Source organism: Puma concolor, chromosome A1, assembly GCF_028749965.1.
Source record: "Puma concolor isolate L17-30 chromosome A1, mPumCon1.1.hap2, whole genome shotgun sequence".
Lineage (NCBI taxonomy): Eukaryota > Metazoa > Chordata > Mammalia > Carnivora > Felidae > Puma > Puma concolor.
In genome coordinates, this window is record NC_141667.1 from 211,000,913 (window position 1) to 211,013,636 (window position 12,724).

The following is a 12,724-nucleotide window of genomic DNA, read 5'->3' on the forward strand; positions in this document are numbered from 1 at the left end:
CATGACCTGAGTAGAATTTGGAGGCTTAACCAACTAAGCCACCTATATGCCCCAACTCCATTTTCCTAATTCTTACATTAGATCTCCTATAGTTTCCCCTCTCTCTAGTTTTTGTTTTAGAATTCATGCAGGGTCAGCTTTCACCCTTCCCATTGTAGCTTCTCCATTGCTGTTCACATGATAATAAAGACCCAGTCCTATCTCTGTGTTTTGTAAAAAACACATCAGGTTTCAGCCAGATGTCAAAGGTATTTACCTCTTTCTGTCTGTCCTTCTGAAAGCTCCAAAAGAGGAGGTGTGATTTCTAGTGTCACAGTACATGGAAAGCACTGGGAAGTTTGGCTCAAGTTTACTTTTCACTGGACACGACTATGGCTAGGTATCTTCTAAATTTCATGAGAAAGAATACCCATCATCACCATGAGTATTAACTCTCAAAGACCTCAAAGTCTACTTCATGTGGAGCATTTATCTTCTTCCTTTGATGTCAAATACCTTTGTTCTTGAGAAGTGAAAAAGACATATTCACTGAGTCTCAAGCCTATTTTGATGACAAAAACAAAACAAAACAAAACAAAACAAAACAAAACAATATTGGTTGAAAATGTCATCAACTGTGTCTGAATTGTCAAAGGTAACTGTCGACACCATCATATTGATTTTTTCTTGACTCCCAATTTTTTTTTTTCCTGATATCAGTGGCATGTTGCCTTCAGTACTAATACACAGCATTTGTTATGCCATTGTCCTGTTCACAACCTCTGGAACTTACTATTTCTACCAGTAGATAAATCTTCTCATCTTTTCCACAATTGTCCATTACCTGGCCTCAATGGTATTTCTCAGAATACTTCTTTCTAAAATTTTGGCCATGCATCTCCTTACTCTTCCATTGACACATCACGCTCATGCCTATTGGTGTGTTATTAATCATCTCTTACTTCTTCGTGGAATATTATTTTTTGTCTCCACTTGTCTGGCTTGCCCATTCTACAAGGTCCATTTTATCCCACATCTTCCATAATGATTGCAGAGTTTAAGAAAAGAAAGCCAATTTTGCAAACAATACCGATTTCTATCTTTACGAAATAAAATATCACACATCTTGGCAATTTAATATGTGCTACATTTTTGCTTAAATGAATTTTTGCTTACATGTTTCCTATCATCCCTTTCTCCTTGAAAGCAGGATTACTTCTTTGCACTAAGGAAATGTTTTTGTCTTAATGATTTTGTATTACTCATGTGTTTAGTGTAACAAATACTGAAAGTTCAATACTGGGTGTGTTCAGAATATTTTTAATACTGTAAAGGATCTATGCCAATTTAACTACTCTTCTACAACCTTTCCTTACTTCAAAAGAAAGGTTTACATACATTTTCACTAGTGATATATTAAAATATATTAGAATAGTGCTGCTCAAAGTTTAGACTGTAGACATGTGTGCATCCATGAGCTTAATGGTTCCTTAATGGTTACCAATAAAGTAAGAACAGAAATGGAGAGAAAGCACTTACAAACTTTTATAGCAATTTTAAGAATAATTTCACATCTGTTTAAATGAGTAATACTAAAAATAAAAATTGGACCTTGTGTTCTGCATGTTTGGTTTTAATTATTTAATTTTTGTAAGAAATAATTTTATTATATGTATGGTCAGAATTCTCCAGAGAAATAGAACCTATAGGATATATGTCTATGTATCTCTACATAACTCTGTCTCTAATATATACATTATATATATATAATATATACATACATATAAACATATATAATACATATATACATATATAATATATACATACATATATAATATATAATATATATACTTACATATAATATCTACATATAACATATACATTATATATTATAATACTATGCTCATTATATAGAATTAGCTCATGAGATTATGAAGGTATACAAGTCTCACTATCAGGATGAGTCAGTACGTTGGGGACACAGAAGAGCTGATGGCTTAGTTCCGGTTTGAAGGCCAGTAGGCTTGACTCAGGAAAAGCTGACATTCCAGTTTAAATCTGGAGGCAGGAAAAGCCAATGTCCCACCTCAAAATCAGTCAAGCAGGAGGAATTCCTTCTTACTGGAAAGAGGGTCTGGTTTTTTGTTGTACTTAGGCCTTCGGGTGGTTGGATGAGACCCACCCAAACAAAGTGGGGGACAATCTGCTTTACTCAGTGTACCAATTTAAGTGTTAATTTCATTAAGAGACCCTGTCGGGCGCCTGGGTGGCGCAGTCGGTTAAGCGTCCGACTTCAGCCAGGTCACGATCTCGCGGTCTGTGAGTTCGAGCCCCGCGTCGGGCTCTGGGCTGATGGCTCAGAGCCTGGAGCCTGTTTCCGATTCTGTGTCTCCCTCTCTCTCTGCCCCTCCCCCGTTCATGCTCTGTCTCTCTCTGTCCCAAAAAAATAAATAAACGTTGAAAAAAAAAATTTTTTTTAAAAAAGAGACCCTGTCATATAAGTACCCAGCATAATGTTTGACTGAGTATCTGGGTATTCCATGACCCAGTCAAATAAGGTGAAATTAACACAGCATTTTAAAAAAAGATCTATCTGTGATAAATCAGAAATTTTAAAAAGTCAGTCAGACAGATAAACTGGACCTTTAGCACACATACTTTGAACAGTACCCAAGTACTTATTTCCTCAGTCAGGCCAGCCCTAGGCTTAAGAGCTGATTTGCATAGAGTCCAAAGGTTTGCAACTGAAAAGCTTTCCGTGAAAAAAGATCTAAAGCACACCCAAGTCAGGTGATCTATTTACTGGAAGGTTATGAACATTACTAGAAACAGAGCTTTGGTAAGTCAGTACTAAAAACAAGAGATAGAAAAACATGGCCTTACTCTTAAGGGACTGGGAAAGTTATTTCAAGCCAAAGCTACAAGTATCAAAATCCAAAAGGAAGTCAGAATCCTGAGATATTGGCTCGTACATATGCAGTCAAGGATTTGGCATAAATTCAGAAGACAAATGTTGCAGCCTGTATATCCCAGCATCCTCAGACTTCATTATTCTACCATTTGAAAGGAAAAATTGTTAGAGCAGTTTTTGCAATGGAACATGGCACAATTCAATATTGTAAAATTTAAAACTATATTAACTCAGGCAATTAAAGAGTTAATAAGAAAACTATAGAATGAGGCTTTCTATAATAAGACAATAGGAAACATATCTTTCATTATGGCATTAGATGCACATACTAAGTTGCATGTTAGATGAAGTGTCTACTCTTGCTTATATCTTGAGTTCTAAAACATTGGATTCTCCCTGTCTTTTGAATCAAAACAAATTCATCTCCCTTTTAAAAATACTTGAAATTAAGTGTTAATAATCTTTGATATCTATAAAATGTCTTTCCTACATATAGACAGAGTTTGAACATACTAACATTTATTAAGAGGCACACATTTTCCAGGCACTATGCTAAGTATCTAAAGTATCAATTCATAATTTTAATTCATTCTTACAAGAACACTATGAGGTAAATGTTCTTAACTTCATTTATGGATATAGATATTGAAGTTCAGAAAGTTACATATCTTCCCAAAAGTGGCTCAGATATTAAGTGCCAAAGTCAGGATTTGAATCCAGATCAAGACAACACCAGTGCTATGCTCATTGTACTGTGAGATAGCAGGAGTGAGGGCTAGAATGGAATGGGGACGCACAAGAGCTGGGAACAACAGAGCAACAATGAGAAAGACAGACTACCTTCATATGCCCTTTCATAATATGTTCCTCCCAGTTGTTGACCCTATTCTGTGAAAATAAAGATAAGGTAATAAGATTCTGAAAGCCATATCATCTCAAGACATTTCAAATTGGTTTATAGTGCACATATTCTGATAGGCCCAAGTAAAATGGTTGTCACCTGATGAGAATCAACTTGTCATGATTAGTCCCATGGAGCTGGGAAACTTCGAAATGTTTTTCCTCAGCGTATGTGAGAGAACAAAGAGGCATTTCGTATTTTGAATTAGACATGCTGTTGTCCCAGTGATATATAATCTTATCAACAGGAATGAGGATGAGAGAAGGTGGCTGTCCTCTATGCCTGGCTGGTTTAACGTTGGACAGAGTTGGTGTTTTATCACCACTTTAAGAAGGGTGTCATCGTCTAGGTATATAAGAATTACTCAGGTAAACTTCAGTCCAGTTAAGGCCGGGAGGCTTGTGCATTACATAAATCAATGAGTGAGTCCTTACCATTTCTTTAGCTTCTGCAATATGCTCCTTGGTAAGTTAAAAAAAAAAAATTAAAAGCCATATTCCTAGGCGAAATGAAAGGAGACAGTTGAGTGATGATAGTGGCTCCAGTTCTCACCAATAAATTTTATCTTGAGTTATTTCATAATGCTTTTTCTCACCATGTGTATTTATTGACAGTTGCATACAGCCCTGGCGCTGGTTATCATCAAAGCATTGAATATATTAAGAAACCTATCTCAGACCGACAGAGTTTCTAAAGGTTGAAAGAGGTCTATTTAAGAAAAAAAAACAACATTATTTTGAACTTAAGCTTCTGCTGTCAGAGCATTGATAACAAGTGGAAATATGCTTCACTTTTATTTGCATAAGGATAGTAGTCACTGTTATCCCAATAAAGAATTATTTATTAAATGGGAACTAGAGAGCCAAAGAGAACCAAAGGAACTAAGAAATAGAAGTTACTCTTCAACTTATGTTTGGTTAAAGAATAAGTGATTTATTTGAGTAGAGCGGATCAGTGCTTTCTTAAAACTGTTATTTAAGGGGAATTAAGCTAACAGCTACTTTTGTTTATGTACAGCTACGTTGTTATTCTGCTCCAGTATATTCACCATTCACATTTCTTCTTAGAACAGCATAACTAAGTAAACAATGAACAATAGTTAATAGAACATGGAAGTTAGTGCTACAAATGAGCTAACAATCCACGGCCCCATCTGTTAAACACCACTTGAAGCACAAGATATTTAGCATTTATCACTTAGTAGCTGTAAATCTTTTCAAGGGATGCTATTTCCATCATTTAGTTGGAGTAATTGTCTTATAATTCCAATAGTATTTAGTAGCAGGAATGTTTTCTGGAAATTCCATCTGAAGTTTCACTTTCATGTTAATCCACTTGTATTAGTTTGGTAGATCCATGTTAAATGAAGTGTCTACTCTTGCTTATAACAAAGTATCACTGGCTGGGTGGCTTCCACAACAGAAGTTTATATACTAAACTCTGAAGCCTGGAGTTCTGAGATCAACGTGTCAGCAGTTTCTCCTGAAGCCTAGCTCTCCCAGGCTTGTAGATGCCCCCTTCTCAGTGTATCGTCAGATGGTTTCCTCTCTCTGCAGGGGCATCTGTGGTTCTTTCTGTACATCCTAATCTCCACTTCTGAAGAGGACACCAGTCAGATTGACTTAAGGTCACCCTAATAGCCTCATTTTAACTCAGTTGCTTTTTTAAAGGCCCTATCTTCAAATATAGTCACGTTAGAGTTTCAATATATGAATGGGGTTGGTAAGGCCTCGTTCAGTCCATACCACCACTGTTTAACAATTTTTATGTGATTTGATCCTTTGGATATACCCTTCTCTGTATTCTTTTCTATCAAGGAACTATGCATTGTTATTTTTTTAAGATGAATTTTTATCCTTTCTTTTTCCTATCTTCACTTTTCCCTGTTTTAAAGGACATGTAAAATGATTACTTCCATAAGATTGCATGGGTACAGGTACTTCAAAGTAAAACTTAGAAATAATAAAAATGTGAGTGGTAAAATTTTTAATTAATTTGAGATAAGGTAGTGATTTTTGTTACCTTAGAGTGAGGAAGAATTCTGTGCCCCCCCCCCCCCCAAAAAAAAACCTCAAAACAAAAATGGAAAAGATTAACATTTTGAGAGTTTCATTAAAACAAAATTAAGCATTTGTTCTCAGTAAAAAATTATTAAGGCCAAGATAACAGATTACAGTTATTCAAAAGATTGAAAAGGGAGGCCTGAAAATGTTGAGGAGACATATATGTAGAATAAATAATGAATTTCTGTATATCAATTTTTTGGCACCAGTTTATTAGAAAAATAGAATATGCAGTTCCCCGGAGAGAAAACACAAAAGGCTAACAAGCATATCGCAGACATGCTCAAATTCATTTATTAATTTAATAAACAAAGAATTGAAAATGAAAACATGATATGATATCACTTTACATTCATTAGAAAGCTGGGTTATTGCAAGTGTTGGTGAGGATGTAGAAATACAGGAATGTCCATGCACTTCTGGTGAGACAGAGGCTGGCATATCTATTCTGGAGATCACATTGTTTATAATTCATATGAGTAAATACAGCCTATAACCCACAAATGCCACTCCTAGGAGATTATCATAGAGATTTCTAATGGAAACATGCAAGAGTATTCACGACAGCATTCTTGTGAGTGTAGGGAATTAGAGTTAATCATGGTGTCCATCACTGTCGGAATTGATAAATAAAGTGTAATTAATACACTCCACAGAACTCAAGTAGAAGTCAAAGGCAATGCAATATATCTACATATAAAAACAAGGAGAGAATTTAAAAGTTTAATCTTTATGGCAGGTGCCATTTTCCCTCACCCTCAGAATAAACACGGGGCCATGTGTAGGAGGTGGGGCTGCACAGACACTTGCTACCTAGTCTGCTAGCAGTGTGCCATGCCAGTGAGTTCTCCTAAGGATTCACCCACTCCATGCCTGCTAGCCTCAGCCCTGGGCTCAGAGCAAATTTTGTTAAAGCCATGCACACTGTGTCCAGCTGCTGAGTGCACAGCCATCACCAGGCAGTGCACTCAGCCTTGTGTCCCCAGCCACCCCTGTGTGGTCGCCAGCTACCATAGTACTTTCGGGGATCTGGCATAGAATTAGTGACCCAGTGCAAATTTTGCTAACACCACCACCCTGCTTACAAGTCACCTAGTGGGCATGACCCCTCAGAGCTGGCCTGCCTGGGTCCCACTGACACCACAGAGAGCAAACACAGTCTACAACAGACAGAGAGTCCATACAGTCATCTGAAGGAAAAGTGACTGAGACACAAAACACATAGGATACTCTCCTGAAGCACTAGGTTCTGTTGCAGGGGACATGGCACTGCAGGACATTCTAGGACCTTCTCTTCATAAACTCACCACTTTCAAGACCAGAAAACATAGCTGACATCCTTAAAGCAATGCAGACAGGCAGACAAAATGAAGAGACAGAGAAATTTACTCTAAATGAAAGAATAGGACAAGGAATGTCAGGGGAGCTAAGCAAAACAGATATAAGTAACTTGCCTGGTAAAGAATTTAAAGCAATTATCATAATGATACTCATTGGACTTGAGAAAAGAGTGGAAGACATGAGTGAGACCCTTAACCCAGAGATAAGGAATAACATAGCAGAGGTAAAGGGCTCAATAAATGAAATGAGAAACATGCTTGATGGAATGAACAGCAAGATGAAAGAAGCAGAGGAAAGAATTAGTGACCTAGAAGACAAAGTAATGGAAAGTAACCAAGTTGAACAAAAGAGAGAAAAAATAATTACGTAAAACAAGAATAGACTTATGGAACACAGTGACTCTGTCAATTGCAACAACATTTGCATTGTAGGAGTCCCAGAAGAAGAAAAAAGAGAAAAGAGGGAAGAAAATTTATTTGAAGAAATAATAGCTGAAAACTTCCCTAATCTTGGGAAGGAAAAAGACATCCAGATCCTGGAGGCACTGTGAACTCCCATCAAAATCAACAAAAGCAGACCCACACCAAGACATACTATAATTACAGTTGCAAAATATAGTGATAAAGAAATTTAAGAGCAGCAAGACAAAAGAAAGTAATTTAGAAGAGAAAACCCAGAAGGCTAACAAGAGACTTTACAAAAGAAATGTGCAAGCCAGAAGGGAGTGGCATGATATATTTAAATTCCTAAATGGGGAAAATCTGCAGCCAATAATCCTCTATTCAGCAAGATTATTATTCAGAAAAGGAGACATAAAAACTTTCCCAGAAAAACAAAAACTAAAGGATTTTATGTCCACTAAACCAGCCCTCCAAGAATTATTAAAGGGGGCTCTTTGGGAAGGAGAGACTAAAAGTGATGGTATAAAAGTAAGAAATACAAAATTATTAAAAATGAATATTTCTGAAAGGAACAAGTCAAAGTTTTTGAGAATAACTTTTTTTTTACTCAAAAAGTTACTCAGAACTACTGGGTATTTGCCCAAAGCATATAAGAACACTAATTCAAAGGGATACATGCACTCCTATGTTTATCACAGCATTTACAATAGCCAAGATATGAAAGCCTCCCAGTGTCCATAGATGGATGAATAGGTAAAGAACAGGTAATACATATATATATCTACAATGGAATATTACTCAGCCATAGTAAAGAATGAAATATTGCCATTTGTAACAACATGGATGAAGCTAGAGTGTGTAATGCTAGTGAAGTCAGAGAATACAAATATCATATGATTTCACTCATGTGGAATTAAGGAACAGAACAAATGAGGAAAAGGGAAAAAAGAGAAATAGAGAAAAATCAAGAAATAGACTCCTAATTGAGAACAAACTGATGGTTACCAGAGAAGAAGGAGATGGGAGTATGGGTTAAATAGGTGATGGGATTGAAGAGTGTACTTGTCGTGACAAGCCTGGCGTGATGTATGGAAGTATTGAATCACTATATTGTATGCCTGAAACTAATATAACACTGTATGTTAACTACTTGGAGTTAAAATAAAAACTTAAAAAAAAGTGTAATGCTTAATGGGAAAAAAATGTTTAGTGAGATCTATGGCACAATCAACTTATGTATATTAAAATATATGCACACAAAATAACAATACACATTTTATGAAAACAAGGAACACTTGCCAGTGGATATGGGAATGGAAAGGCAATCATTATTAAAGGGAAAAGACAAATACAATGACAATTCAGAACTGAGGATTATAATATAACCGACTCCATTATCTACACTATAATGTTAAAAAAAAAAAAAAAGGAAAACAATTTCCAAGAAATATTTCTGGAGAGTTGAATTTATACTTGGAGGAAACTCCTATAAAATGATATATAAACATTTTCTGGAATGAACACATTATCCCTAATGGAACTTTATATAAAATGGTGACCACCATAACCTTTTGGCAAAGAGATACTTTTGACAGATTAGTCTTTAGCTTCTAAATCACATTATTGAAGTTCTGTCCAGTTGTACACGCTAACCTAGTGCTTTTTATCAACACTCATATTTTGCTTCTTTTGTGACACTAGGTTCAGAGTTTTATCTTTTCTTCTATTTCCTTATTTAACAATAGAGATATTTTTCCATTTCCTTTAGTCTTCATTTTACCTTTAAGTTTTGAGTTTAAGTCACTCAAAATCAATTCAGAATTATTGTGATATATATATATATCATATATATGATAGATATATATATGATAGATATATATATGATAGATATATATATCTATCATATATATATCTATCATATATATATATATATATATATATGCACGTTGGAGATGTAAAACAACCCAGCAAAGAGAACTTGTTACTTAAGCAACCAGGTTAGTTCCTCATACACCGTTTTCTTCCAACAACTAAAATCAACATAAATAAATAGATTTCAAATGCACCCAACTTCTCTAAATAAATAAATAAATAAATGCCCATTAGGGACATTAGGGAAAATTTTGCAAGTGAAACTATTTAGTCCACATGTTTCTAACTTTTCTTCTTTTAGTTCTATGTTACATTTATCAGTGGAGTATTTATCCTTAAACACAAATGTGAGTCTTCACACATTCGTGCACCTTTGAAGCCTCTTCATTGCTCAGGGAGTAAAGCCCAGAGTATATCCTTTGTTACTCCCTCGTGTAATTTATCCAATCTTTGTCTCTAGTCCCAACCCCAAAACAGGTCTCAAATTAAGAATTATTAAAAAAGAAAAACTAATCACATCTTCCCTAATGATATTTACCCTATTATAATTGTGTTTCTTCTCTGATAATTGAATCCCTACAGATGTTTTAAACTGTATGTGCTACCTCTTCTTAGAGGCATTTTTCTCAGTGGAAATGCCTTATTCTTATTCTGTGTGGGTATTAGTATTTACGTAAAATGCTTTTCAGAACTAAGGTACATTTGCCTTATTTCTGGTGTTATGCATATGAATATAATTGTCTCTACTTCTTCATGACAGTCAACTCTAAAGAAGTAGAAATTATGCTTTTATAATTTGAGTAAGCCCTCTTCCCATATCTAGCTCTTAACCTGCTTTCTTGCAGATCATAAATGTTCAGTAAGTACTATTTGAATGGAAATGACAAAAGTTTAAATAATTTTATAATATTTTCATAGTAAATAGATTCTAAATTCCTACTGGTCATAATCATTAATTGGGTCATGTATCATAATTGAATTAACCAAACCTACCAATGTTTTTCGTGGTGAAGATAGCAAAGAACTTCTGGGACAGTTATGAAGATATTGACCATAATAGCCATGGTTTGGGGCAAGGAAGGGACCATGTATGTATGTGTATCATCTTCACCAGAAGCAATAGCAACAACCATAGAGATGTCAGTACATCACCACCAACCACTCCTCAGCTGGCATCAGTCATAGAATGTAGTATAGATAATATTTAGCGAGAACTTGCCATAGATCAGGCACTCATATGAAATAATTGGATCATATTAAATAATTGAATCCTCTTAAACCTCCATGAGTAAGTACTATTTTTATCTCCCTGTTGTACAGGACAAAATTAAGATGCAGAAAGTTTAATTACCCAGTGTCATATAGCTAATAAGTGGCAAAGCTGAGCTGTGAACCTAGGCAATATTATCCTACTTTCTGTGCTCTTAAACTCTACACATACCGGTCTTTGTGATGTAATACTTCTTATAAGTTTGATCCCCAAGATAAAGAACCAGGACAATCACATTCTAGTGCACACTGGTGAGACTCTTTCTTTCACTAAGAATATGTGTTTTCCTGCAACCAGGCGCCACTTGAAAAAAGGAAAAAAGGGAGAAGAAATGGTGACCTTTTTGAAGTAAGAGAGACAGCCCTGACTTGAAGATTTAACTTTAAAATTCTGACTCTGGGATTCAAAAGAGACTGAAAAGGCAAAGAAGAAAGTCTGAAAAATGGAAAGACTGGTTTGGCAAATTTGAAGTCCTTCAGCTCCTATGCTGTACCCTATAGATGGGAATGGGGACATCAGTTACAGAAAACAAGTAACATTAATATTTTTGTTAGAATGGTAGAATATGAATCATATCCCTATCTCCTTAATGAACATACCTATTATATGAAGTAACCTATGAGAACAGTAAAATCACACATGCATTTTATCTGGGTATGATTCTTACACCACAAATTTCACTGAACAGAAAATATCAGATTTCTTTTTTAATTTGAATCAAATCTACTTGACTCCAAGCCTTAAGCTTCCCATGGTTCCAGTGGAAGGGAAGCTTGGAGTCAAGTTGATTTCATGATCCATTACCCATGCAGACAGTCCTTAATCCTCCCTTTAAACTGTCTTTTCACTTTTTCACTTCTTTTATCCCCAAGCCCTGAATAAAAAGGGCAGTTTCCCCTCTTTCTTCTCTTCTTAGGATGCTTTTACACACACACACACACACACACACACACACACACATTTTTTTTTTTTTTTTTTTTTGGCCAGAGATGATAGCTTGGTCACTTACTGGCCAGGTTAGTCTATTGCTAGTATTTCAAAGTGATGAAAAACTTTAAATTAATTGCCTAGATAAAAATATGGATACTCCTGAAAAATTAACATATCTGGCAAAACTAGGTCTGCAGTTCCTCCTGAGAACACTAGCTGGGGCAGTGTACTACTGCTCCGTTTAGATGAGGCTTGCAGGCTTCAGGTTTCCTCATCAGGACAACTAACATCTCCCAGGACATTAACCTGCTGGTCCTTGCCAGTTATCACATTTACACTGTTGTCTTCCTAGTATAAGAGAAATATCTCCCTACAGCTATGTCACTGTTGACCATGAAGGCCTTAAGTTTCCCCCTGGTTTAACTAAATTTCGTATAGGCTTCTTCCTGGTAATAGGTCTCTGACCTCCTTTTTTTTTTGAGCTTACTTATTTAGAAAACTTGGTCCTCTGAATTTTTTCTCTGCCCCTCTGAGATGTAAGTCTTCTCCCAAGTTCTTGCCCATTTTTGTAACCTTGGAAGGTCTTTCTCAAAGACCTGGGGGCTATTCCTTTCAAATGTAATAATCAAAAGAATTAGTACCCCTGTATCCCAATCTCTCTGGGATGGTAGGAACCCAACACAGATGACCTAACCACATAGACCAGCCTTCCCCAATGTTCCCTATATTTTTCATTAGCTTGCTCCAGCATTTAAGAATCCTCCTACTTTCTGTTTCAGCAAAGTTGACTTCGGTGTCTTTTTCCTGTGGCAACAGTCTTCACCTCTATTGTTATAATCTTGAATAAAGTTTTCCTTTCCTGTTTAATTCCGGTGCAATTTTTCATTAACACTATCAAAAGAGAAGAAAAGTGGACCAAAATTCTAAACATTTTTTTTTTAGAAAATGGAAAAATGTATTCCTTAGTGTAAAAACATTCCTTCATAGATAAATATGCAATTAAATTGAGCCTATGTGGGAAAAATTAAACCCAGTCCAACTTTGTTCACTTAGGTG